This window comes from Triturus cristatus, chromosome 3_1 (genome assembly GCF_964204655.1).
Source record: "Triturus cristatus chromosome 3_1, aTriCri1.1, whole genome shotgun sequence".
Taxonomy (NCBI): domain Eukaryota; kingdom Metazoa; phylum Chordata; class Amphibia; order Caudata; family Salamandridae; genus Triturus; species Triturus cristatus.
Window position 1 is genome coordinate 77645970 of NC_140583.1, and position 27597 is coordinate 77673566.

General features: G+C 49.7%; 1 protein-coding gene across 2 annotated transcripts in view; it reads left to right on the forward strand.

The window, feature by feature from the left end:
• The window catches only part of LRRC4C (leucine rich repeat containing 4C), a 1197586-nt gene that overhangs the window by 892309 nt on the left and 277680 nt on the right, over window positions 1-27597 (forward strand). The window contains exon 1 of one of the 2 annotated variants that reach the window (XM_085643467.1): window positions 536-2090. The exons of the other annotated variant lie outside the window; for it this stretch is intronic. The gene's annotated coding sequence lies outside the window, so the exon portion shown is untranslated. Of the gene's footprint in view, window positions 1-535; window positions 2091-27597 lie in introns of those variants that run through there. 2 annotated transcript variants of the gene reach the window in all.

A 27597-nucleotide genomic window follows, 5' to 3' on the forward strand; every position in this document is an offset into this window, starting at 1 on the left:
TTGCCACTCTTGTTGTTGGGACTGTTGCTGTGAGTTGCAGTGGTGGCAGAGTTGGCTTTATTAGTGCTACTAAGTATCTCTACTTATTAGGAGAAGTCGTTCATCCTTATTCAATCAGCTGTACACTATACAGCCCACTAACACCTAGAATATGCTTTAGTAATGTCCACAATCCAGACGAGTGACGCGTGCTGCCGTCTTTCTTGGTTAATTCTGCATTCCTCGGCGCTTCCGCAGACCCCACTCTCCCCTTCGCGCGCTCTGCTTTCCCACAGCTCTCCATTCGGGGACGCCGGGCCGGCGCTGACTGTCCCCCCGCTGACAGGCAGGTGGCAGCAGCGCCCCACCACAGAGCTCCAGCCCCCCTTCCCACTGACATCAAGTGTTAATGCAATTGACCAATCAGTGTAAAGATGATGGGAGGTAATTGGGTAATTGCATTTTATTCATCACAAGCAGGCGGAAAGGGGGGGCAGGGGAGCAAGAGGGGGAAGAGGGGCAGAGGGAGCGAGAGGGTCGGGGGAGAAGGGGCCGGAAGCGCTGTGCCCACTGCGGCGCTGGGGGAGTCTCACTGCTGCTGCGTCTGCAGGGTGGATGGTGTGAGAGACGAGAGCCGCCTGCCTGGCAGGGACCAAGGGATGATGCTGTCTGCGGAGCGCGCATTCCTGCCATGAAGCATCCGGCGGCGGCTGCAAGTGCCGGATTCCCCGCGCGCACATGTGGCACGGATGAAGGTGCATTTGGGAATGTCCGCCTTTTGGGCTGGGATGGCAAGCAGGGGCTTAACAGCAAATGACCATTGGGTGACCACAGCTCAGAGCTAACCCCTCCGAGAGGGGAAGAGGGGGGGACACAGACGGTCATAAACTGTCTCTCGCGTGCCAGGTGGAGCTGGCAAGAGATTCCGCGGTCCACCTGACCAGGACAGAGCGCCACAGGAAACTTTTGGCTTCATGGACTCGTAGCGCTTTGTCGGCGAGGCGAGGCAGGGGGCCAGGGAGTAATTGGAAGAGGCGCCAAGTGTCCCTACAGTGTAACCTCTGAGAATTATTAGGAGGGGGACTTCAGAAAGTGCCCCGAATTCATCATTATCCCCCTATGCACACACGCACTCCCCCAGAAGCGGTTTTACGCACGAGGAGAACGGATCGGGAAAGAGAGGGCGATCTGTGGTAAAGGGGGAGAAACGATGATGGATTGACGAGTGACAGAGGGTGGGAGGCACTCCCTCGCCCCTCTCCAGAGCTGCACCCCCAGCTGCAGTCTTGCAGTGAATGTGACATTACCGGAGGATGGAGATGGCGGAGGGAAGTTAGCGGAGCCGCGCGTCTGGATTGAGCCCGGCGGGCAAGGAAGACCCATTCCGCACTGGGCTGTGATTGGAAACCTAATCAGGTATTCGGCGAGAGGGGGAGATGGGAAGTTCATTTGCCCCCTCCCCTCTTTCGGGGTGCTGTTCTACCCCCAGAAGGATGTGCCAGGAGTGAAAGAGGAGGGGGCTGTCCGGGTTGGAAGGCGCGCGCCACCAGATGCCTGAATTGGGCCAAAGATCGGATGGGATGTATGGAAGCCGAAGGGAAGCGCGAGGGGGGCGCTGAAACATGCGGGTCCTCCGGAACTCCTTCGAGAAGATTCAGACACCGACGGATCCGGCTCGGTGAAGACCTGCTGAGTGAGAGATAGATACCCAAGGGGGCCCTGTTTCCGTCGCGCGCCGGCCCTGGCGATGGGGAGGAAGAGATGGCCACTCAGGGGGTAAAGTTTAATGGCGCGTCTCCTTCCCAACTCCCAGCTTCACCAGGGAGGAAACCGTGCCATCCAGCTGGGGAAATGTGGTGATCTGGCTTAAACCAAGCGGAAAAACTCGAGTTTCAATTTGTCGGGACGAGGAATTTGTTGTGGGTGAATTGTCTCGGTTGGGTTGGATGCAAAGTGTTTGGTGCCTGCAACGGATGGGAGACCGCAGGCGGATTTAAACTCTTGTCGTTTTTTTTTTGCTTTTATTCGGTGGGCCTGAAACCCCGTCGGGTCTGCTACTCCCTGGATATGTACCTGGAAAATGTCCGCTGAAATCTGAGGGCAGATACGCGGTAAGTGGGTTCATTTTGTTGGTGAATGTTTAAGGGTATAGCGTTGTTGGTGCGTGCTTTATATTAAGTCGCTATTGCGAAACGAGGGTCGTCCCCATCCTCTTCGAGGTGCCTCGCGGTAGCTGAGCTCTCCTGCAAATCACCGAAATAAATAAGTATAGAAAATGGGCTTTTTCATTACAGGAATAGAAGAGGCCATTTCCAACCCCTACCCTTCCCCCAGAGAGGGGGCCAATTAACATCTGTGGACGGTTGAAGCCAAGACCAGACCCCTGTGTGGATGCTGCAGTCTGGGAGTGGGGGCTCGGGTGCAACGGGCAAGGCGCTAGCGCACCAACAGGCAAGGCGCTAGCCCAGGCGGGGAGCGAAAGTGTACTAATATATCGAAATCATTGGAAATCGAACAAATCCAATTTAAATTTCGTTATCCGATCTGACACTGCAGATCAGCTCCATGCATCACGGAGGGCAGCTGATAATAAGAGGCCGGCCGAGGAGGTGCGGCCGCGGCTGCGCCCGGACAGATGCGGCCGTGGTGTGCCGGGACTGCGGGCGGGCCCCCTCCGCTGTCCCAGACACATACCTGGGTACCGGTCCGCCCTGAGACATGGAAGGAAGGAGAGATCCGCCCAAAATATCAGTCTGTTGGGCAGGTGGAGAGCCAATGTGTCTATCGAGCTGCCTCTGTCCGTCTGTCTAACTGCCTGTGTGTCTGTCTGGCCATCTAATCCATCTTTCTGACTGTTTGTCACTTGACTTGACCTATCTATCTGTCTGTCTGTCAGAGAACTGGTCAGTTAGTTTTTTAATGGGCATCTCTGTATCTATCGAGTCATCTGTCTCTCTAGCTAACAAACAATATTTACATCAGTTTGTCCATGTGCCTATCTGTCTTTTAGATGATCCATCCACCCACCCATCCACCCTTCCATCCATCCACCCACCCATCCACCCTTCCACCCATCCATCCACCCATCCACCCATCTATCCTATCCTTATAAGAGTGTGTGCTCGTATGTTTGGTTTGTGACAGACCCCCTGGTTCGGTTACAAGGCCGGTCCCATATATACATCTATATGTGTTTATACATGTGATGTACACGGGTGTAGAGTGTTCCAGCCGTCTCACCCCATGGTCCCGGTTACTGGCATTAATCGATCTGCACCTGCACGTTTCCTCTGCCCTCTGATGGGATTTCAGGGCTGTAAACTGGCGAGTGCTTTTGGTGGGATCAGAATCAGACGGGCTGGGGCAGGCAGCGGTGCGATGAACGCTTGGTGTGTGCTCATGGCGTGCACGCGCGTGCACAAGCGCCGTGCGGAGCTTCCCCGGCCCCCGTGCCATGTTGCCCACGCGGCATCTGCATAGCGTGTCAAGGCAGAGGGGGCGTCGTGGAGGGCCTGTGTGTGTGCGGGGAGGGGGGGGGGCAGTGGCGGTGAAACTGCTCCTGACAGGACGAGAAGGTGCATATGATGAGCGTTCGTATCTCACGTACATCCTCCCGCATGCGTGTTCGCCGTCTTCGTGTTTAATACAGCAAATGTATGCCCATTTTTGATTAAATAAAGCGAATGTAATATCTATTCATCTTTGGGCATTTGAATCATGTCTATCCCACGAGGAGAGAAATGCAGATTTACAACACTGGCCACTTGGACATTTGCACGTGTAAGAGGAGAGTGTGTTTGTGTGTGTGTGAGAGTGTGTTTGTGTGAGTGTGTGTGTGAGAGAGAGTGGGTGTGTGAGAGAGTGCGTGTGTGTGTGAGAGTGTTTGTGTGTGTGTGAGAGAGAGAGAGTGAGTGTGTGTGTGTGTATCTATCCGTTTAGGGCTGGGTGTTCCTGGATATCGGTGCACCTATGTGAGTCTATTGATGTACATATACGTATGTGGGTAGGTGAAAATAAACCTATGTATGCATATGTAAACCTTTCCACGCTCGTGCACTATGTATATATCTACCCTTACTAACCTTACTTGATAGATGTGTTTCTATAGGGGGGTTGGGGGGGGGGGGGGGGGAGGGCAACTGTCTTTAGGTGGGTTTTCAATTACGTCAGATTAGTGAATACTGGCAGCCCAACACGCAGGAAACCCTCTGCATAACTCCTGAAACATGGCGTACCTGTGCACGTGCTTGTAGTGTGGCACTGTCCTGCACTACACCAGCGTGCCGCGGCTGCATTCACGGCCTGGGAGAGCACGCCTCTCCCCTCGTGTCTGTGGTCGTGGTGCGTTAGTGTTGTGCACTGTACACCCCCTTGCTGTGCTCCATTCACGGATTGAGAGAGCACAGACCCTGCTGTCCTGTCTGTGGTGTGTAAGTGTAGAGTACTGCACACCCCCTGCTGTGCTCCATTCACGGACTGAGAGAGCACGGCCCCTGCCCACGTGTCTGTGGTGTGTCAGTGCGTGCACTTACTCGTGGCTGTGCTCGTGTCACGGACTGAGAGAGCATGGCCCCTGCCTACGTGTCTGTGGTGTGTCAGTGTGGTGCACTGTACACCCCCGTGCTGTGCTCCATTCACGGGGTGTACAGTGCACCATTCACGGCCTGAGAGAGCATGGCCCCTGCCTACGTGTCTGTGGTATGTCAGTGCGGAGCACTGTACACCCCTGTGCTGTGCTCCATTCACGGCCTGAGAGAGCAGGGCCCCTGCCTACGTGTCTGTGGTATGTCAGTACGGTGAACTGTACACCCCTGTGCTGTGCTCCATTCACGGACTGAGAGAACACGACCCCTGCTGTCCTGTCTCTGGTGTGTAAGTGTAGAGCACTGCACACCCCCGTGCTGTGCTCCATTCACGGACTGAGAGAGCATGGCCCCTGCCTACGTGTCTGTGGTGTGTCATTGCGGTGCACTGTACACCCCTGTGCTGTGCTCCATTCACGGACTGAGAGAACACGACCCCTGCTGTCCTGTCTCTGGTGTGTAAGTGTAGAGCACTGCACACCCCCTGCTGTGCTCCATTGACGAACTGAGAGAGCACGGCCCTTGCCCACGTGTCCGTGGTGTGTCAGTGCGGTGAACTGTACACCCCCATGCTGTGCTCCATTCACGGCCTGAGAGAGCACAGCCGTAATAAATTAGCAATAGGGAATAGAATTGGTGACGTCAGCGCTCGTTATTGTGCATGCATTATGAGCACGTTGATTGCAGCGAAAGTGATATGTTCGCTGACTGCACGCAGGATCACACGGAAAAAAACCTTGTTGAACTGACAGAAAATCACCTAGAAATGACCCAGGAGGCATCGGTACGGTGTTAATGGCGACGGATGGATGTTTGAGGGTGGGTGGATGAATGGATGGATGGACTTACTGATGGGCAGATGAATGTATGAGGGGTGGGTGGATGGACGGACTGCCGAGCAGATGAATGTGTGAGGGATGGGTGGATGGAGGGACGACGGGTAGATGGATGTGTGAGGGGTGAATGGATGGATGGAGGGATGGGTAGATGGATGTGTGAAGGGTGAATGGATGGATGGAGGGATGGAGAGGCAGATGGAAGTGTGAGGGTTGGTTAGATGGAGGGACGGACAGGTAGATGGATGTATGAGGGGTGGGTGGATGGAGTGACGACAGGCAGATGGATGTGTGAGGTGTGGTGGATGGCTGGAGGGATGATGGGCAGATGGATGAGTGAGCAGTTGGTGGATGGATGGACGGACGGGCAGATGGCTGTATGAGGGGTGATGGATGGAGGGATGATGGGCAGATGGATGTGTGAGGGGTGGGTGGATGGATGGAGGGACGATGGGCAGTTGGATGTGTGAGGGGTATATAGATGGAGGGACAGGTGGGCAGATGGATGTGTGGGGGGTGGATAGATGAGGGACAGGCAGATGGATGTGTGAGAGGTGGATGGATGGAGGGACGATGGGCAGATGGATGTGTGAGGGGTGGTCAGATGGATGAAGGGAAAACGGGCAGATGGATGGATGAGGGGTGGATAGATAGATGGAGGGCGGTTGGGAAGATAGATGTGTGAGGGGTGGATAGATGAAGGAATGAGCAGATGGATGTGTGAGGGCTGGATGGAGGGAGGGACGGGTGGATAGATGTGTGAGTGGTGGGTAGATGGAGGGACAGATGGGTGGATGGATGTGTGAATGGTGGATAGATGGATGGAGGGATCGGTAGATGGATGTGTGAGTGGTGGGTGGATGGAAGAATGCGTGTATGAATGGTTGACTGGGTGGTGGCTGGAATCCGAATTGATGGATGCATCCGAGGGTCTGTACGTTTTTGGATTGCTGGACGGGTCGCTGATGTAACTGTGGGGCCAGACCCCTGAGGGCCCCAAGGCCTGAAGTGCGGCTTCGTCGACATTCGCGCCGGCCTGTGTCCTCTGTGTGTGACCTGAGGCCACCTGGAGTGTCCTATTTCCTGTATTTGGCTTTTCTTTTGCAACCAATCCTGTCCATAAACTTCTATAATCGGTTTATTGGCACTAAAACCAGACTGGCCCTCAGGATGCATTAGTTGCTCAGACATGGCACACGTGTGGCTTAGCGCTATAAAGCCACCCTCCATGGGCACTCCAATCGTGTCTTTCCAGAGAGATGTGTGAGGGCTACAGGCGAGGGTCAGTGTCACCCCTAGAAGAGCAGTTAACCCCTCTCCTGCCGGCCTTGATTCCACGCTATACCACAGCCATGCCAGTGCTGTTCAAACATCTCTGCCTGCCGCCCTTTCACCCCTGCCACTCCATCACAGACTGACATCCACCCACCACCACTCCACCCACCTTCGAGTCCTTTCATAGGCATAACCATCCGTCCAGCCAGCCACCCACCCATGCATGCAATCACCAACCTCCACTACACCCATTCAAAAATATTCTGACACTTTCATTTACAGGGCCCTCGTGCCATGTATCCATGGAATCACGCGTGCCCCCTCCCCGCACTCCTCCTCTCCCCCAGCCACTCACGCGTCTTCTCAGGGTTGTTCCCTCGACGGGATATTCTTTCAAACCATCCCCATGCCCATCCACTCCACCCGTTTTCCAACTCACTAACCGCTTTGCCTACGAGGGTATCCATCTATTCACCCACCCATCCATCCATCGAGGGACGCATGCACCCAGCGTCACCCCAGCCACTCATGCGTCTTCTCAAAGGTACTGACGGGATCCTCTTTCAAACTATCTCCACCCCCCCCCCTCTCCCCCACGCCTCCCACGGGTCCCCCAACAGGATCTTCTTTCAATCCATCTCCATACCCTTCCACTCCACCCGTTTACCAACTCACTGACCGGTTTATGTACGAGGGCATCCATCCGGTCCCTCATCCAGCACCATTCCATAGCCACACCCCTGACCCAATGGCCCATCCAACCCAATGTTCAGTCATGAACCGTTTGTCTACCCATGCGCTCGCCTGCCCCCCCCCCCCCCCCCCCCACCTCTTTCCAAAGTCCCATCTATCTATTTCCTCACGCCCACACCTGCTCCTACGTGCACATCGCGACATGCTTCGCGTGTCCATCGCTCCACTCGCACCCATCCATCCACACATGTACCCCCCCCCCCCCATCCAGGCGTCAGTTACCCCGCTAAGAACCATTACATTCATCCAGGTATTCATCCTTCTAGCGTCGTTGGCTGCAGAATTACTACGCTATTCGCGCGCGCACGTTTGCAGTAGGTTTATCAATGCGCAACTCCCTGGTATAGGAAGGGTTCGTGCGTGGGCGGAGCCTACGAGCCCCTCGGCTGCACCTGGACGGTGGAGCCCTTCCGGCCCACCTGCTGCAGGGCCTGCCTGGCAGAGTTGTATCCGAAGCTTTCTGTGCCAGAGGTTTTCATGAAAGCAAATTGCCACTTGTTTTTCGTACTAAAATAAACCCAATGCCTGCAATGTGTGTTCTCTAACGAGGGATCCGTTTCTATATATATTTTGGGTGCTATGGTCTTCTCTCCCCCTTGTATGCGGAGTGTGGAATCATGTTGCCAACCTGCAGGAGACCCGTATGAAGCTAGTGAAAGCCCGTGTAGGCGTCTGCCCGCCACACTCGCCTGCCCATGTACGGGGTAGTAGTAACAATGCACATTGCATGCCGGGATTCTGAGTGCAGTGTCTGGGCATTCACCCCAACCTCCTGAACGTTGTTTTCAAGAATAAAACACCCAATTCATCGGGAGAAGATGCGACAAATGAGTCTATACTCCTAGCTTCCCTACTGAGCCAGATGTGTGATTCTCGGGAAATCACGACATCTCATTTGACCCCCCCCCCCCTCCCCCATCTCCCTCAGTTGAGGGTGCTTAGTAATTACTCCAAGCGTGAATGAAAAACAGGGCTGTTTTCACTGTAGTGAATGATAACCAGGCTGCGTGAGACAGGAGGCGCGTAGAAGACCCGCGCAACTCAAGCCACACATCCAAACATGTAATATAAGGGCCCACGGATGGGCGCATCCCTTGTACGACACAAGGGCACGTTCATTCATTCAATACCTGGCAGACAAGGGGGGCCCAACTGAGCTAAGCCGAAACTTGACTCAAACCAGATTTAGCACCAAAATTACCCAATTAAGAGACTCCAAGTGGTGTCCCCTGGCGCCTACTTGAACCAATCCCTGACAAGTGGTAACCTGAGCCCCCAAAATGGGCCAATCAACGCCAAACGCTCTTCAGGCATGCCCAGCTGAACCAATCCCTGACAAGTGGTAACCTGAGGCCCCAAAATGGGCCAATCAACGCCAAACGCTCTTCAGGCATGCCCAGCTGAACCAATCCCTGACAAGTGGTAACCTGAGGCCCCAAAATGGGCCAATCAACGCCAAACGCTCTTCAGGCATGCAGATCCAATTTATCCCTTGCAATGGTTTCCACCAGCACGCAGTTTATTTCAGGGCCACAGAGTGTCTTCTTGATGACATGGTGGTACAATTATCACACTGAAATCACCATTTCACAAAGATCCGAAGAATTCTTAAGTAGCGGGTGAAATATGTTGCTTCATTACGTTCTGCGTCAGCTGTAGTGAAAAAAAGGCGAAAGCCTGTTGCATTTCAGTGGGATTTTACGCAATAGATAACATAATAACTGTCGCAAATCCGCTTCGGCGTCCTACCTTGTGGAATGAAGCGCTATCTAAACGCAAAAATACAAAAAAAAATCAACGTAGACGCGGAAAGTTGCCCTTGAAGGAAAGGGCCGACTTTCTTAGTTTTTTACTGTTTATTTATATATATAAATATCTATATATATATCTATATATATAGATATATATATATAACATCTCTGGGTATCTTCAGGGGCGTAACACAGGCCCCCCGCAGTGCCCCCTCAGGACAGCACTCTGGCTGCAGAGCTCCTGTTCGAGTCCGGAGGGGGGCCCTCCACCTCCACTTGCATTGCAGGGAGGCCCCCTCCAGTTCCGTTACGCCAGTGGGTATCTTTGTCGTTAAACAGCCGGTGGGACTAGCATGAGCTACAGCGCATGAGTCCCTCGGCCTCTGGGCATTATCCGGAGCATCCGAAGACATCTCAGACTGACATGGGACCTCGTAGAGCAGACTTCACTCAGGCGGAACTGGCCTGGGCCAGGTCACTGCGTGCTGTCGTGTCCTTTCATTGATGAGTCCAGATCCTGCTGCAGAGTATCGCTTCTCGGCGCTTTGAAGCTTCCCCATGAGCTATAATTGTGTTTGCCACGCGCATTTACATTCGAAGTAACCCCCACCGTTGCACGCTCCGCTGCATTGTTCAGTCACGGGCATCAACGTACCTCTGTCTCTCGGCATAGCAGAAACAACCCGCCTGGCTCGTAGCCATTCAGTCTTTGGCCTCTGCTATGAGTAGCACACGTGGTGAAGACTGGAAGTAACCTCGGAGGTTTGAAACTATCATCGAGTGGAACAGTTCTTGGGGTTGGACTTAGAAGCGTCTGCCGTGTGTTGATTCAAAACCATCAACGGAGTCATCTTTCAAGAGATGGATGGGTGGATGGATGGATTGGTGGGTGGATGGATGGATTGGTGGGTGGGTGGGCGGATAGATGGGCAGATGGATTGGTGAATGGATGAGTGGATGGATGTATGGGTGGATGGGTGGGTGGAAAGATGGGTAGATGGATTGGTGGATGGATGGGTGGGTGGATGGTTGGTTGAGTGGATAGATTTGGATGGGTAGTGGGTGGATGAATGAGTGGGTGGGTGGATGGGTGGGTGGATTGGTATATGGAACTTAGATGGATGGGTGGATGGATGGGTAGTTGGGTGCATGGATGGACGATGGATTGATGGATGGGTGGGTAGAATGATTGGATGGGTGGGTTGGTTGGAGGGAATGGATGGTTGGGTGGATGGCTGGGTGGTATGGATGGATTGGATGGATGGTTTGGTCTAGAAGGAGTCATTTGTGTTTGAAGACAGGGCCCAGGAGTGCGTTGGTGATTCTAGGCACGCAAGGAGGCTGCAATTGCACACCTGGCGAAGACACAGGGGAGGCACTACAGCTGCTCTACTGTCCTAGCTCCTCGCCCGACTCCACATGTGACTAGGGGCTGAATAAATACTGAAAGGACAGAAGTGCACACATGACGGCTGCCTGTGTCCGGCACAAACCACAGTGACAGCCTAATCAGTAACTAGAGAAGCAGACACAATTACCGTGACGCAAGGAGCCACGTCACTCACCAGCACCACTGCACTGGCACGCGTCTTTCGGATACGTCATCATCCTATTGCATTCACTGCTTCAGCCCGCTTTTGGCTGCCTCTCTGCGCTTTGTAGGGTGGTGGGTGTATTCAAGTTAAGTATAAACATGCAGTGTGTCGTGGCCAACTAGCGTCCTAAATGTTAAAGGGCATTTTACAGTCAGGCCGCAATTGAAACGATTAATTGTTACAATCCTGGCTTTGGATAAAGGGAAAGCCCCAGGGGAGGTCCCTGGCGGGGGCACTGCAGCCGTAAAGTGTCCATCTGATGGCGAAGGAGGATATAATTCCTCGCTGGCCGACTGGCACCAGGTATTTAGCTCACGTACTAAACGGGCGGCAAAATGGCTCTTGAACAATAGGCGGCGATCGACCCAAGGCGGATGAATAGAAGAGCGAGCCCTGCCGGGATTTAAACCGGTGGCACGCGGACCTCACATTCTCTGGCCGATACTAAATGAGTCGACCCTATGATGTCCCTGTCAGAATGTAACCCCCTGTGAACGATATGCCCAGACCCTAAACCCACCGAGCTAACCTCGATGCTTCTAGTGCTGATCAATGACGTTGTTCTTTGAGGGTGCTTTAAAATGATGAACCTCTTCCATCGATGCTAGCCCTTGTTTTTAGGTCTGGCCATGTGTGTGATTGGCTCTCAAAAGCATCCACTTATCCTGCTGTTCACACGCCGTGCACGTTCAAGATAGAGTCAAGTGTATAACGTGTACGGCAGCGTGCGTGCCTCCCGGTGGCGTGTACCGCAGCGTGCGTGCCTCCTGTTGGGCGTGAAAGGCACGTCCTTCCTTTCACCGCCAGGAGCACGGTTTTTACTTCTAAGACTGAGTCGACAAGCGAATCCAGAGACGTTTAATGCAGTGGCGAGCCCATAGCGCCTGCTCCCGCTTCCAGGACCTGACACGCTAGAGGCGCGTGATGCAGGTTCCTAGTTCTATGGCCTGCGTGTAGCTAAACACTGCAGGCTCTCCGTGCGCGTGAGCAGGCTGTGGGTTGTGTACACGGTATGTTACTGCACACTGTTGGCTGTCCGTGTTTGTGAGCCAGCTGTGGACAATGGAGAGTATATGTGTCACTACTCAGTGTTGACTGACCGTGCTTGTGAGCTGGTTGTTGGTTGAGTGGTCTGTGTGTCACTGTAAATTGTTGGTTGTGAGTGCTTGTAAGCAGGTTGTGGGCTCTCTGGATTGTGTGTCACTGCATATTGTTGGCAGTCCGTGTGTGTGAGCATGCTGTCTGAATTGTTGTTTGTCACTGTAGATTGTTGGCTGTCAGTGCGTGTGTGCAGGTTGTGGACTGTCTGGACTGTTTGTTACTGCACATTGTTGGCTGTCAGTGCGTGTGATAGAGCTGTGGACTGTGTTGACTGTGCCATTACTCAGTGTTGACTGACTGTGCCTGTGAGCTGGAAGTGCGCTGAATGGCCTGTGTGTCAATTTACATTGTTGTTTGTCAGTGCTTGGAAGCAGTCTGTGGGCTGTCTGGAATGCATGTTCTTCACATTTTTGGTTTCTTTCAGCTGAATTACCCCAAAAAACGATTTTCTCCACAGTGCACTGCTGTAGGTTCTTGGCATTCTGACTGCGTGTGATTGAACACTTGGGTGTGTGATTGCACACTTGGGTGTGTGATTGCACACTTGGGTGATTGCAGGCGTGGACTCCCCAGCCATGCAGCACCGAACATTCTTGGCTATGAGTGCGTTGCTGAAAGATCTGTGTAATTGGCAGGGCACAAGTCCTAAAAAAAGAAGTGGGGGGACTAACCTAGTTAATCAGCATGAAAGTGACATCACGGCGAGTGACATCACTGCATGTGACATCACCGTGTGTGACATCATTGTCTGTGACATCATTGTCTGTGACTTCACAGAATGTGACATTGCAGCGTGTAACATCACAGAAAGAGGCATCATAAGAAGTGACATCAGATCTTAAGCCCTCACATATATGTTTATCATGTCTATCATGGGAACATTGGAGCACATTTCGAGTATACAGGGAACCCTCCTGATTCAGGCAGAAGATTCACACTTTTGTAAGCTACACATAAAACAATGCTGCCTTTTGTCTGCGAAAACTTCCTCTACCCATAGTGCTTTACAAGAACAAATAGTGATATTTAAATTATTGCAACGCCTCCTCAGGGGTAGTAAACTCTATATGAATGTAATTTATTTTGTGTAAATACTGGGAAAGACCAACACTTCTGACATTCTTACAGTGCAGGCATAGCTCCGAAACAGAGACTGAACACAGTGAAAAGCTGCCTCTCAAGTATGTGTGCAGTGCTATCAAGGTGTGAGCCTTTGTTTCCCCTCTGCTGCATTTGCTTCTAGGGGTGAGGGTCCTGACTGCTGCCCGCCAGGAGACTCGATCAAATGGAGGCCCGATGACCCCTCAGATTCGGACTTGGTTATGGGCCCAGCTGGAGTCTGAACTAAGAAGCTCCCTCTCCACCTGCAGGTTGTTGCGATCGAAAGCAGACAACAACCTGCAGGCGCTGCTGAAAGTGTCCCGGTGTTTGCAAATTACACCCGGACGAGTTCAGCATATTTTTCAGGGGGGCCCAACTTCCTGGCAGGGTGGACGGCGTTCACCCTGTAAAAATAGTGGGTGGACGCCGTCCACCCGCGTGTACCCCCAACTTGTGCCCTGGCTATTGGGATCTCTTGTTGCTGCACGTGTGTGACTGTCGTGTGCTTCTTCGCTAGTTCTTACACATCATAAACGTAGGGGCCCAAAGCTTCCCTTAGGAGCTCGCAACGGCTCCGCCACATGCCCAGACTGCCTAGATTTGCTGCACCTTCTGTCCTTCATCTCACTTTTGAAGTTTCTCTTGCACCCCTGCTGTCGCCCTTTGTCTCTGCAGTGGTTGTTGGCGCCCATCACCTGTAAACACCAGCAGTATATCAGCCCTGGGTGTGCTACTACAGGTTCAGGTGGGATACCTGTGTGACTGCATGGCTGTGGGAGTCTCCAGGCCAGCCCCAGGGAGCGAGGCTGCTCTGTTCATGCAGGTGGGACCAGGCTTGTAGGTAGTGACGTACACGCTGCATGCACCTATGCAGGGCGTGCTCTGTTAGGTGGCGGCAATATTGTGGCAACGCACTGGCACGTCAGAGGGCCCGTGTGTGCTGGTAGCTTTTATGCAGATATTGGACACAGAAACGGAGGCAGGAATCTGACAAATGGTTGAGATGGAACACTTTGGGTGGCAATGGCCCTCACAGGGGTGGTGTGGTTTGGAACAGTCCTAATGAAATGGTGTGGTACAGTCCTATGGTGTGTCCCTGTTGTAACCCGTGCATCAGTCATTCACTTTCCTTGTGTAAGTAGTGGTGTTTCCTTGCACACGTGTCTGGTTCCTACTGTCACAATCGCCGTGTCCTAGTGGGGGCACATGTGTTTTTATCCGACTATATCAGTGTCATGTCCATTTCTCTATTCTTGGCTCCATTTGTGTCTCACCCTGCCCCAGATTCAGTGAGTGCTTGATTCAGTGTGTTAGCGTGTCTATTTCCCTGAGTGAGCACCAATGTTCTGCTGTGAGCGTGTCCTTATCTCACTCTCTGAGTGTTCACGTTTCCATGTGCAGGTGTTGGTGAGTTCATTGACCCAGTGCCTGTTGGAATCCTGTCCCCTGGACATCGTTTAATTGTGTGTCAGTGTGTTCACCATCCCCATGTCAATGAATTCTTTGCCCTCAGGTTGGTGAGTTGTCAGCCTGGTGTACCTGTGATCCTGTGCTCTCTGGAGACACCTCCCAAAGCTGTTTATCAATCACATGCTTCTATACCGGGGTTATATAAGTACAGCAGTGCTGCCAATTGAGAAAGGTTGGGGATCATTTGAGAGCATGTACAGGAATTGTGGAAGGCCGGGTGGGGGGACGTCTGTCTCCTCGGTTTCACCCAGGCAGGCATGTCAACTTTGCATCATTTTTCACTGTGTGAGGGAGGTAGCAGGACATGGGGCCAGGGCTCATAGCCCATCACAGCCTCAGTTAGTGCCAATGCACACAGGAAGGGCGTGGCTTGGACAGGGGTGTGGCCACTTCTTCACTTCCCACAAACAAAACAAGCTTTGGCAGTGCCAATAGGTCTAGCTTCAAAGGAATGTTGTATGGTAATGTGATGCATTACAAGTAAGTAACATGGGAATGAATATATATTTGTGTGGACTCAAAGTGCTATAGAATAATGAGTACCCTCCTTCCATCTGGGCTGCTGCCAGAGAAAGACAAACACCATCAATGAGCTAGTTATCTACGAGCTTCACTAGCATTACAATACCATGTGTGTGCACCATTAGGTTTAACCTCAGGCTGCTGGACAAATAAACAAGCTGCAAGGAGGAGAAGCACTTCTGCCCAATCAAACATGCCCTCCTGGCTCCCAACATGTGGGCGGAGCCAAAGCCCCTCTATAGTGATGCTCACATAATTGGTGACAGCTGTGCTAGCAAGCCAGACCATAAAGAGCTACTCAAGGCGCCTACCATCTGTGAGCCGCGGAGGTTGTGGGCCTGGTAATGGAGTCAGAGCCTCCACTGACAAGGTGGATCCCACTCTGGGTAGGGGTTTCCAGGTTACACGCTGCTTACCTTGTGGTGTCGCCTCTTTACAATGTGAACGTGTGATGAAAACTGACATCGTGTGATACACGGTGGCACCATGTGAAATAGCAGGTATGCCCAGGTGGGCAGCGGGAGCGGGAAGTCTCCGTACAGACGACAAGTGAGGGTTTCCTTCAAGAGATCACCCTGAGCTTTATTCTGGCATGGTTTGCCCTGTCCGGTACTCATCACTTTGATGCGTTGATAGGCTATGCTAAAATTCTGGCTTTGATGGTGGATAACAACACATGGTTCCTCGGTAATAGTGAGTCGAAAAGTGTGTGAGTCCCCAAATGGAAGATGCACATGTAACCCAGGAAGCCTATTGTAAGAGTTTGTGTGTGGTAAGAGGGGCCTAGAGTGTGCACTTCATTCCTGTGCGAGGGGCCCTATGTGCTAGCATCACTGCTGTATGAGGGCCGCAGTGTATGAGCTTAAAGTGTAGTATGAGGAACCACATAGTGTGAATCCTAGTGAGCTATGAGGGGCCCAGAGTACAAAGTTCATTGCTTTATGGAGGGCCCAGAGTCGGAGCGTAAAGTGTGTATAAGGGGCGCAGTGTGTGAGTCAGTTCGGTATGAGGGGCTTTGTGTCCGAGATTCATGAGATGCCTTGTTTTCAAGTGGGGCTCGCAAGTTCTAATACGCAGGATTTTGTGCTGTGCATAAGGCCTAGTGTGCAAACTCTATTTTGTACACGAGACGCCCCACGTTCAAGCTTTAGTGAGGGAAGGGGGCCAGTATGTGTGATTCAATGCTGTGTGAGCAGCGGCACTAGAATTATGCGACAGGAGAGGGCAAAATTATGCAGCAGGGTTAAGCAAATGATGTGGCCAGAAAAGCCATATTATGTGGCATAACGCAGCACATTTTGCAATAACATTACGTCATTATTTCATCATTTTTAAACTTGGTAATACTCTCTGGGCAATGGTTGCACATCATTCGTACAAGTTTAACATGCAAATATAGCAATAAACAACAGAAAGATGACCAGTCCAGCTTTGCAAAGGGCCTTCCACTGTGCGGCAACAAGTGCCATTGCATTATGAGTCACTTTTGAACCGTTTTAGTAAGAAATAATTTATCTTGTTCATATCAGCAAATTAGACAGCAGATGATGGATTATGTGGCAAATGCGTCAAAACTATAATTATGCGAAAATTGCGGCAGCCACACAATTACATAATTCCAGTGGCCCTGTGAATGAGGGAACTTGTGTTCCAGGTCCGTGCATTTTAAGGGGCCAGGTAAACACGTTTGTCAGTGACAGGAGAGTCCTAGGAGGCAAATACCAGTGTGGTATGAAGTGCTCAGTGTTTGAGCTCACTCAGTAAGAAGAGAGGCGTTGTAAATGAGCTTCCGTGCGCTGTAAGGGACTTTGTGAACAAACTTCATTGTGTTATGAAGGGGCTTGAAATGGTGATTCAAGCCTGGATTATCCAGGCAGTTCTACATTTACACAACCTCATCTGTCTAGTATCATTAGCTCAATTTACACATTTACCCACCGTCTCCAGTCGCATTTGTTCATTCTACCAGACTATCGCACTGGGAATGAATGTCGTGCTCCAAAAATATCGTAGCTAAACTATTCACTATCTCAGTATTGTGAAGGTGAGTGTTTATAGGTAAGTATAGATTTACAATCCTTAAATCTTCATTATTGTATCATGACAATTTATAAATCTTCAAGGTACATACCTGTGGGTGGAGAATAGTAAAGCTATACTAGGTTTGCAATATTGGGATTTTGGCTAATGTATTTTTGTGGCTCTGTATTTTTCAACAGCATACTCTGACATACGACCTTACAATTGGTGCATTCATACCATGGCGTATCCTGTGTTGTCCAGTGGTTTCAAGTAAACGCCAGACGCCTTTCAGCTTTCAGAAAGAGCAGACTAGACTAGAATGCCCCAAAAATAAGCACCCCATGCATGTGTTTACTAGGCCGAGACAAGCGCGCAGCCACGCATCGCTGGCCGGGCCCTGCGGTGTTGTCATAGCAATCTGTCATTCCTTGGGATGCTTTCTTTTCTTCCTTGAGATTTTCAAGTTGAGGCTCTCTCTGCGGATCCTACAAATGAAAAGAGAATCCTGTTTATGAAGCCAGAGCGTGAAAAACGTCGTGTCACATTGTCAGTCAGAATGGCGCCTTCCCCCTGGCTTCCCGCCTTTTCCTGCTGCTGGTCACGCGGCAGCTCCCCTGGTTAGGAGGCGCTGGAGATGGGAGCTGCGCGCGAGCCTCTGCTTCCTGGCAGGACACAGAGCATATTACAATATTTTGTGTACTAGTGATATGTTAATTGGGTAGCTGCAGGCAAGCGCAAGCCCTTGGAGTCTCTGACAATTACAAGCAACGGTGAACTTACTTTGAGTGACAGCAGCCTGGAACCACTGGGAGCGTTACCAGGCGCCGCGCGTGCAGGAAGGGGAGGGCTTCCTGGAGTCGGAGCGGGGGGGCAGCGGTGATGCAGCAGGGTGTAGGGGTGATAAGGTCTGCTGATCGTCACTTGGTCTGTTATGTAAATATGTTGTGTACGAATCATCCCTGGGAATCTCTCGATGCGTGAACAGCCAACACCGGTCATAGTTTCATTATCACATCAGAGATTAAACAGCCATGTTTTCAAAGACGTCTTAAATGAAGGTAGGTACTGAGAAGAGCAAAGCTGCAGGGTTGTTGGTTCCAGTGTTTCATGGCCAGAAAAGAGAAAGAACGGCCCTCAAATCTGACTTTGCGAATATGGCTAGGACGTAACACCAATAATTCGCTGGATCTAAGGTTGCTAGCCGGAATGTATGGCTGCAGCTTCTTTTTAAGACAGCATGGGCCACTCCCATGCAAGGATTTAAAAACCAGACAGAGAAGTTTAAAAAGGGCACGCTTTTTTACAGGAAGCCAATCAAGAGATGTTAATAGAGGTGGAGATGGAGAGCGTGGTGGGAGGTTGCAGATCAGGTGGGCAGCTGTGTTCTGAAGAATCTGAAGCTTGGAAAAGAGGCCTTCAGTCATTGAGACCATTGAGGCATTCCCGTTGTCCAGGCGACTCACTATCAGTGCCTGGACAAGAGTTTTCCTGATCTGCAGAGGAATCTAATGAAAGCTTTCCATAGCATGCGCATCAGACCAACACATGTGCCAGAGATCGAGTTGACATGCTCTGTCATGGTAAGGTTGTCATCAATAAGTACACCTACATTTTTGGCCATTTTTTAAGGAGTTGGAGTAGGTTCCAGTTCCGACGGCCACCAGTCGTTGGACCAGACAGTGTGTGCCTTCTCAAAAAGCGAAAGTTCCATTTTCCAGGAGTTGAACCGAACAAAATTAGCCATCATCCAGGAAGCCGTCTTTGTCATGCAGTCTCTAAATTTATATTTGGTGGATTCAGGGTTTGGCCCTGTGGATACTACTTAATGACCTCATGACCTCAGCCAGGGGAGTCACATATATATTAAAGAGGGTGGACTCACGATAGATACCTGAAGAATCCCTTTATCTAAAGTCATGATTCTGGAGTTAAAGAGGTCCAACTGTAACACATGCGTCCAACAAAACGTTTATCAGCCATCCCAGTGCTTTGCCTCTGACACCGATCTCCCCCAATCTCTGGATTAGGGTTGCAAGAGAGATAATATCAAAGGCTGCCGATAAATCCAGGAGAGCCAGGATAGCCGAGCTCCCCTGGTGTATGGCAAGTCGGCTTGTGTCAGCAGCCTGCACCAAGGCTGTCTCCGTGCTATAAGATGCACGGCAACCTGACTGGTAGGGCTCTAATAGGAATGAGTTTATAAAACGAGATGAGTTGTTGGTTGACCAGGGTCTCTGTGACTTTTCCAAGAAAGGGAAGCAATGATACGGGTCAGTAATTGACCAAATCAGTAGGGTCGGCCGTAGCTGTTTTGAGAATCGGTTTGACATTGCCGCTTCCCATTTAGTTGGAAGTGTTTCCAAATTTAGAGAGAGGTTACACAGGTCCGTGATTGGACCGAGAAGTATTGGGGCAGAGTAATAATGTGAGGGGGGCAGGGTCATCTGGTGATCCAGATTTGATCTTATTGAGCAGGTCCAGCACTTTGTCCATTTTTTAAATAAAAATCAGCTGCAAGATCATCACAGAATGCCTGGAATAATGGGAATACATAGAGCCGGATTGGTAATTTCCTTTAGGATTTTGTATAGCTCTTTTGGCAAATTTCCCGCTCCATTGATTCTATCGACAATGTGAATCTTTCTTGCCGCATTGATGTTTTTATGATAATTTCTTAATGCAGGTTTGTAAATAAATTTGTCCTCAATTGTTTTCTACATGGCTGTTTCTTACCTTTTTAGGGATCAGTGTTCTAGGGCGAGGCAAGATTCTTGGATTTAACTTTACAAAGTTTCAGGGGAGCAATGGTGTCTATGTCCTGTATGAAAGCTCCCTCAAAATCATTTAAGGCTGTAATAATGTCTCCCTAGTCCTTCAAAAGAGGAGGGGCAAACGTTGGAGAAAATACCGAGGGTACCACCTTCCTCCATGGTCTAGTAAGTTTTAAAACACTAGTATTAGCACCTTTTGAATTCTCCATATCCAAATGGAGTGATCTACCTACACCTGTGCAACAGGGGGATCAACCTCTATGTAAATGGAAATGGGAAATACTGAATCTAGCATGTGTCCTGCGGTATGGGTTAGGTCTTCTACTTCTTGGCGGAGTCCCAAGGACTCCAGATCAGAAAACAGGCGAATAGTGTCACAATTGCAACAGAGGTCTCCACAAGGCACCACTGGCTACATGCCACACTCTTACCACCACTCTTACCAGTTCCGCTGAATGACCACTCTTACCAGTTCAGCTGAATCACCACTCTTACCAGTTCCTGCTGAATGACCACACTTACCAGTTCCTGCTGAATGACCACTCTTACCAGTTCCACTGAATGACCACTCTTACCAGTTCCTGCTGAATGACCACTCTTACCAGTTCCTGCTGAATGACCAATCTTACCCGTTCCTGCTGAATGACCACTCTTACCAGTTCCGCTGATGACCACTCTTACCAGTTCCTGCTGAATGACCACTCTTACCAGTTCCTGCTGAATGACCAATCTTACCAGTTCCTGCTGAATGGCCACTCTTACGCAGAAATGCTAATTTACCACACTCTGTGTACCCACTGGATTTTAACAGTCCCTATGACTTTAGTGATGTAACATTGGCGGCAGCACCCAATGTACCAGAGCCCCTGCCTAAGGGGCCGTAATAAAGAGCCGGGGACAATAGGAGAGCGAGCATTGATCTAAGGTCTCTTTAGAAAACAATGCAACGTATCGTAAAACTGAACATGAGGGGGATGGCATTGTATTGAGTGGAATTTGTAAATCATTAAAGAGGGAGAGATTAATGAAAGAGGAGGGAAATAAAGGGAATTTTAATCAATGAGAACAGTGGAGGGGGGCCGTGAGGGCTGGTGGATATATGAATATAGAAAATAAGCCAACTTGATGAATGAAAAATGTAAATAAGGGAAGGAGTCAGAGAGAGAGAGCAATGTGATTGAGGCGAACAAGTGGGAGAGCACAGAACAAGTTCAAATGTAGAGCAAAAGGAATAACAAAGGCAAGGCGCGTATGAGTCAGAGCCGTAATTAATTGCGGAGGTGGATAAAAATGGAACTGAACAAAGCATAGGAAGCAATGAGGGAGGGAAGGAACCTGCCAGCCCGGAAATATATGAAAATTGTATTCTGCTCCTTCCAGCTCCTTTACCACTCCCTCATTTATTTATTTATGGTATTTGTAAAGCACACCGTGACCAGACGGGCATCAGGGTCTGAGGCGACTATTGTCCAGATCGGAGAAGGAGAGAACTATAGTCTCGAGAACAAGCACTTGTTGTTTTGGAAACAGCCATGTCTTCAAGGCTTTTCTAAATTTCAGCAGGTCCATATGTGATCTTAAGTTAGGTGGCGGCTTACTCCATGACTGAGCCGCTTTGACTGAGAACGCTCGTCCACCAGGGCGTAACCTTTGAAATCTGTGTTCCTGAAAAAAATTTGCAGTGGCGGAACGTAGTGGGCTCCTCCGAGCATATCCTTTTAATCTCCATGGCAACGGTACCGGGCCCTTGTTCTGAAGGGCTTTAAACAAAATGCACAAAGACCTGAAAAGGATCCTCTGCTCTACGGGAAGCCAATGGAGATCCCTGAGGGCCTCGGGATATGTCTAGAGTCCGTTTAGCCGCAGCTATCTGCACACTTTGCAGTCTCTTGACCTGGTAATCGGGAGCTCTAAGGAGAAGAACATTGCAATAGTCGAGTCTGCGGAGTACAACACTCTGTGCAGTTCGGGACTTGGTCTGTGAGGGAGCACTGGGAACAACCTTCTGAGGCCCCACACCAGCCCCACACCAGCCACTCCGTTTACGTGCACCTCAAGTGAAAGGTGTTCATCAAAAGAAACTGCAAGGTTGTGTACCACACCCGATGAGCATAACGCAGTCTCTGTCAGGAAAGGGCAAATGTTTGGAGGTAAGGGCACTGGGATCTTACTCGCGGAGCAGCAGAGTAACTCAGTCCCCATTTAATTTCAGGGAATTTTCATTCTTCCATTTTATGATGTCTGTTACACAAGTCTGAAAGCTCTTAATGGTATCCTGCTGGCTATTAATGAGTGACAGGATCAGCTGCGTGTCATCCATATAGTTGATTAGAGTAATGTTGTGTGTTTTTATGTGCAAGATCAGTGGCTTTATGTAAATAGTAAATAACACGGAAATGAGTGCCGAGCCTTGCGGCACTCCATGTAGAGTGCTTCTGAGATCTGAGCAAAAATGGGGTGTAGCATTTTAGCACGGTGCCACCAACACCCAGCGACACTATTCTTGTTCGCAGAGTGTGGTGGTTAACTGTGTCATAGGCCGCTGACAGATAGAGCAAAACTAGCACTATGGGTTGGCCACGGTCCATCCTCATGCAAATCTATTCCATGGCACTCAGTAAAGCGGTTTCTGGCCAGGTCTAAAGCCGAACGCCTCCTCTTCTAATAAAATGTAATCTTCCAGGTATTGAGATAAGATTTTAATAACACACCCTTTCAGAAATTTTACTAAAAAGGAAAGGAAAGAAAAGAAATTGGCCTATAATTGGCCAAAGTTGTTGGGCCTTCGGATGGTTTTGTCAGCAGTGACTTCACTATGGCCTTTTTTCAACTTAGAGGTACCATCCCAGATTTTAAGGATTGCCTGCAAAGTTGTAACATTGACATCAATAACTCATCTGCCCATTTCTTCCATTGTCTTGGGGGGGCAAAGGGTTCAGAGGAGATCCAGACATAGTGCACATGTCGTTGAAGCTGTATTCAGGGATTGAGTCAAAACATTCCATCCTACGGTTAGTAGTCTCAGAGGAAGGTTTATCGATATTCAAGGGACTGGATATTTCTGGATTGTCGTCATTAGACCACGATCCAGCACCTACAATATTTCCATTGCGGATAGGCTCGTCCGCCTCCGGGGAGCATTCAATATCCTCTGTCATCTTACTAATCTTTTTTCCAAAGAAACCCAAATTGTGCAATCAGAGTGCAGATGAAGGGTGCTACTGTACACTGTGGTTGTCACCCCTATGACGTGTAAAGTTGACGAAGGCCACTGATTCAAGCAACTACTCATAAAGGAATCATGGCAAAGTTGAATGCCTCGTTCTCCAAGGAGGAATACAAAAAAGTGATGGGTGGAATTAGTGAATTAATCTCAGGGCGTGATAATTACTCAGGGCTGCACCCCAGCCCAGGGTTATTTTGCCACTGTGTGCCCATCAGGCTTGGTCGAATGGCTCAGAAGTTGCGATCATGCCAGTTGCCTGCGGACTCCTCCTAATTTAAAAGCCACTATTGTTTCTGAGCAGTGACAGAAGGACACATGCGGTGAAGAATTACTTCATACGAAGTAGCAAGAGACAAGCTGGAGTAGAGTGGCTCTTTGAGGATGTGCGGCCTGAGCCTCTACTGCATGGAAGCCATCGCGCCATCTGTGCAGGTTGTATCGCTGTCCACGTCTGAGCACAGGCAGGGATAGGCGTGTGTATCTTGGTCACAGGGAGTTATTGTTTTGTATAAGTTCACGAGTTTTGGCCCTCATGGAGTTGGCAGCGTTCCCTCCTTGAACTTCCCTCATACATAGACATAGTTTTTCTCGCAGTTGAAAGCACACATGCAATAAAACACACCACAGACAGTAAAAAACCTTTCCCTCTCTCTCCCTCTCCTCCCCTGCTCTCAGAAGATGTCGGTGGGAGCTTGAGGATCACTGTCTCAAAAGTGAGTGCACGCCTTTCCTACCTCTCGTTTGCGTGACTCACCACTCGCGATGGAAAGATTCGACAAATGACAGTCGCGTGTAGAATTATCACATGAAAGCCCAATCGTAGAGAGAAAGATGGGAAACAGCGACAAAGGGAGGAAGCAAGGTTGAAAAAGAACATAAAAGAGTGAGATAAAGAGACAGGGAGTTTGTGGTGAATTAAAGAGGCATGATGTGGAATCAAGGGTATGCTTCCTTGCTATGTCACAGCACAACCTTTCGATAGCACAGACCGTGTGCTTCCAAGCAGACTTTGGTACCAGCACTTGTTCTTTTACAAATTATGCACTGATTGAGTTACATAGATAGAGGAACGAAGTTGGAAGGAGAAGCGACATGATTGGTTAAAGCAACAGGTCTTTAGCTGTCTCCAAACAGGCCCTGCAGCTATGGACGTCAATTCACCAAAATGCCAAAGGGTTGCGGAAGTGACATCACACACCCTTTGACCTTCACTTTCACTCACACAAACACGTTTGCATATAAACACAAATTCACACTTTCACTCATGTAAACACACACTCACCTACCCACCAGTATGCACACAACATATATTTAAAATCTATTTTTACTCACCAAAGCTGCCAGAGAAGGTCATATTCCAGATTAATGTACTCTATTTTTATTATACTAACAGTGAACAATGTAATATGATTCACTATTAGTGTAAGAAAATAACAGAAAACAAAGAGTCGAGCCCCAACCCATGTCTATAAGGACAAGCTGGCTGTGTTACTGGCACTAATTTTGCCACCTCTTAGGCCAGGGGTCGCAAAGGAAGTGCCAGGGGGTCGCAAGGGGTGTGCCTGGGTTCACAGCTGTGACCCTGGGCGACCCCTAAACGAAGTCCATGCCTACAGGTTATATAGGAGAGAAATCTACAGTTGGGCTGCAGCAATGCAGACAAAACGCCCTCCAAGGGTCCCTGCTTTTGCCTTGGAACTGCCAGCAGCAGCTGCCATTCTGAGTGCAGCTGGCAGAGAGGGCAGGATGCTCTGAATTGGGTGGCAAGGACACCTGCTGCCATTGGGTGAATGGCTTTGTGAGGAATGAGGTGGGCTTTAGATGGTACCCAGGAGCTGATTGGTTACCAGTGGAGGGCTGCCATCTATGCACGGAAACAGCTCGCCTAAAATCAGAGTATGATTTTGCTATTGTGCACACATTTAAGGTGTTGCATCCTGTTTCTAGTTAAATATTTTTTGTTAAACCGAGTACAAGGGAAAAAGCACCATGAAATAAACCATATATGCAGACGTGCAGAGTGTGATGGGTTTGCTGCATGTGTATGTTTGTAGGCAAAAATACACAACTGTGGCCTGTGTGGATTTAGAGGAAGGTGTCTATAGATGCTGTTTGTAAATCACATTATGAAAGTTTATTTCATCTCTTCTACTTATTAAATGTCTGTCTTAGTTATTGATCTCTTTTGGATATCGAGGACCACAAATGTAGAGCCAGGGCCAGATCATAAGGGTGGAGGGTCTTTGGAGTGTGACACCCCTAAATAAATACTTTCTCGGCTTGGTAGTTGGGTCTAGGGGCCCTGAGTCATGTCTGCTTTGTCTATGACATTTTTATTTTAGTCCTGATTTCATTAAAAGTGTTAAACCTTTCATCTTTTTAATAAGGAACACACACACACACACACACACACACACACACACACACACACACACACACACACACACACACACACACACACACACACACACACACACACACACACACACACACACACACACACACACACACACACACACACACACACACACACACACACACACACACACACACACACACACACACACACACACACACACACACACACACACACACACACACACACACACACACACACACACACACACACACACACACACACACACACACACACACACACACACACACACACACACACACACACACACACACACACACACACACACACACACACACTCTCTCTCCCTCTCTCTCCCTCCCCGTGACAGGTTTACCAAATAAAGTTGAAAATCTGTACCCATGGAAGTACTCCTTGAATGGATGCACATTTGCTGCTTTTTAGAGTTGAGAAACATTGGCAGCACAAGGCTTGGAAAGCAGCACCAGTCTCTGGTTTCCAGACATACTGCTGCCAATCAAACACCCAGATGTTGATGAATGCTTGCAAGTAGTCTTACCGGGTTACATTCTAAAGCTTTGTTTTTCACCCACTGTGCCATGCTAGAACGAGGGACTGATTTCGGGTTGGCAGAAGAAGTAAAGGCAGGCAGGGTGGCAGAGGCTTTAACATCTGCCTCCCTGCCTTTACTGTGTCTGCCAAATTTAGGAGTGTACGCCAACCCGCGTTCCTGCCATCTCTGTACACTGGCAGGAACTGCCATCATGGCGGTTTTGTTAAAGTTGGAACCGGCTGGCCGTCAAACTTTATCAAAGTTTTGTATTTTTCAAAAACAAACTCCCAAAGTGAGAGATTGTTTTTGAAAAATAAAATAACTTAAGAACCCCACATGGTGTGGGAGTCATTTTTCATTTATCACTGTCCCTCACCACCAGAACATACATGGGAGTAACAGTAAAAAAAGAAAGTAAAAATATCCACTCTAAATAGGACAGACGGTCAGATGGCCTACGTCCATTAGCACCTACTCAATTGGAGGAAGTTTTACACCGACGGAGATAATTTTGATCCGTCGGCATAAAACTTGCTATATGGTCCGCTCAAAATCGGGTGGGCAGACCTTGAGTGTGGCTGACAGGGTACTCTGTCGCCATTGCAACAGAGTACGTGTCCACCAAACTCTAAATCGACCCCAGAAGCCCACCTAATGCAATCCAGTACTGACCTGCCCCTTGTGGGAAAAATCCATTCTGAACCCTGGTCATGTCACCAATTCACCTGGCGGCCCACTGCTTTTTTAGTTGGGAAATTTGCGATTCACACTCCCCGAATCTCACCGACCAAGCTACGCCCCGGTTGGGAGTAACACCCATAGATAGCATAGTTTGCATCATCAGCTTGTAGGTTAAGAATTGACTGAGCAAGCAGGCTGAATAGCGCCCACTCCTTCCACTCTGCACCCCCCATGAGAAGCTGATGCCAAATTACAAGGCAATGTGGTGCATTAGCCAGCTCGGCAGGCTAATGCATCCACTACAGTGATCTATGTGGAACCTGATGGCGGATGCTTTGAATCTACCAGCGAGTCAACGCAGCCTCTCATCCTTCAAAAAAATTGATGAAAGGAGCATCGTTGAACAGGGTATTCATCAGCGAAGCACAGTGCGACTTTAGTATGGTGGTATAGACGGGTGCATGATTTACTCACCTTCAGGAAGCGGCTGAAAACCTGGCTATTTCAGCAACAGCCAACAACCCCTCTCTCCTTCAGTTATAGGGTCAGTTTCTGTCCTGAGGTCTTTCAGTGCCGGGACACTCTTTTGAGTAGCTGTGCTCTCTATAAGTACCAATTTACATTACATTATATTACATTACAGTATGGTGTTATTGATAGCGTAATGTAGTGATGACTGGTGCACTGGACGTGTGAAAAGAGCACATGAATGTGCAGCTCTAGGTGCAAGGACACACTGATTGTGCTAAAAGACGAGTCACGTGTTTCTGTCTAAAGCACCTCTTGTTCATATTTATTCAGCTGAGACACTCTGCCTGGCAGGGCACTGCCAAGGACGGATGCTGAACACTAATCAGAGATGAATGTACTTACATCAGCACCAAACTGCGGGGTGGGCCACCAAGCCAGCCCCGCTCCCCGGCTCCCCACGGCAGGCGCAAGGAAGCGGCTCGCGCTCTTTAAGTGCCCAGGTTTCCCAGAATGCCTTTCTCTAGCTAACA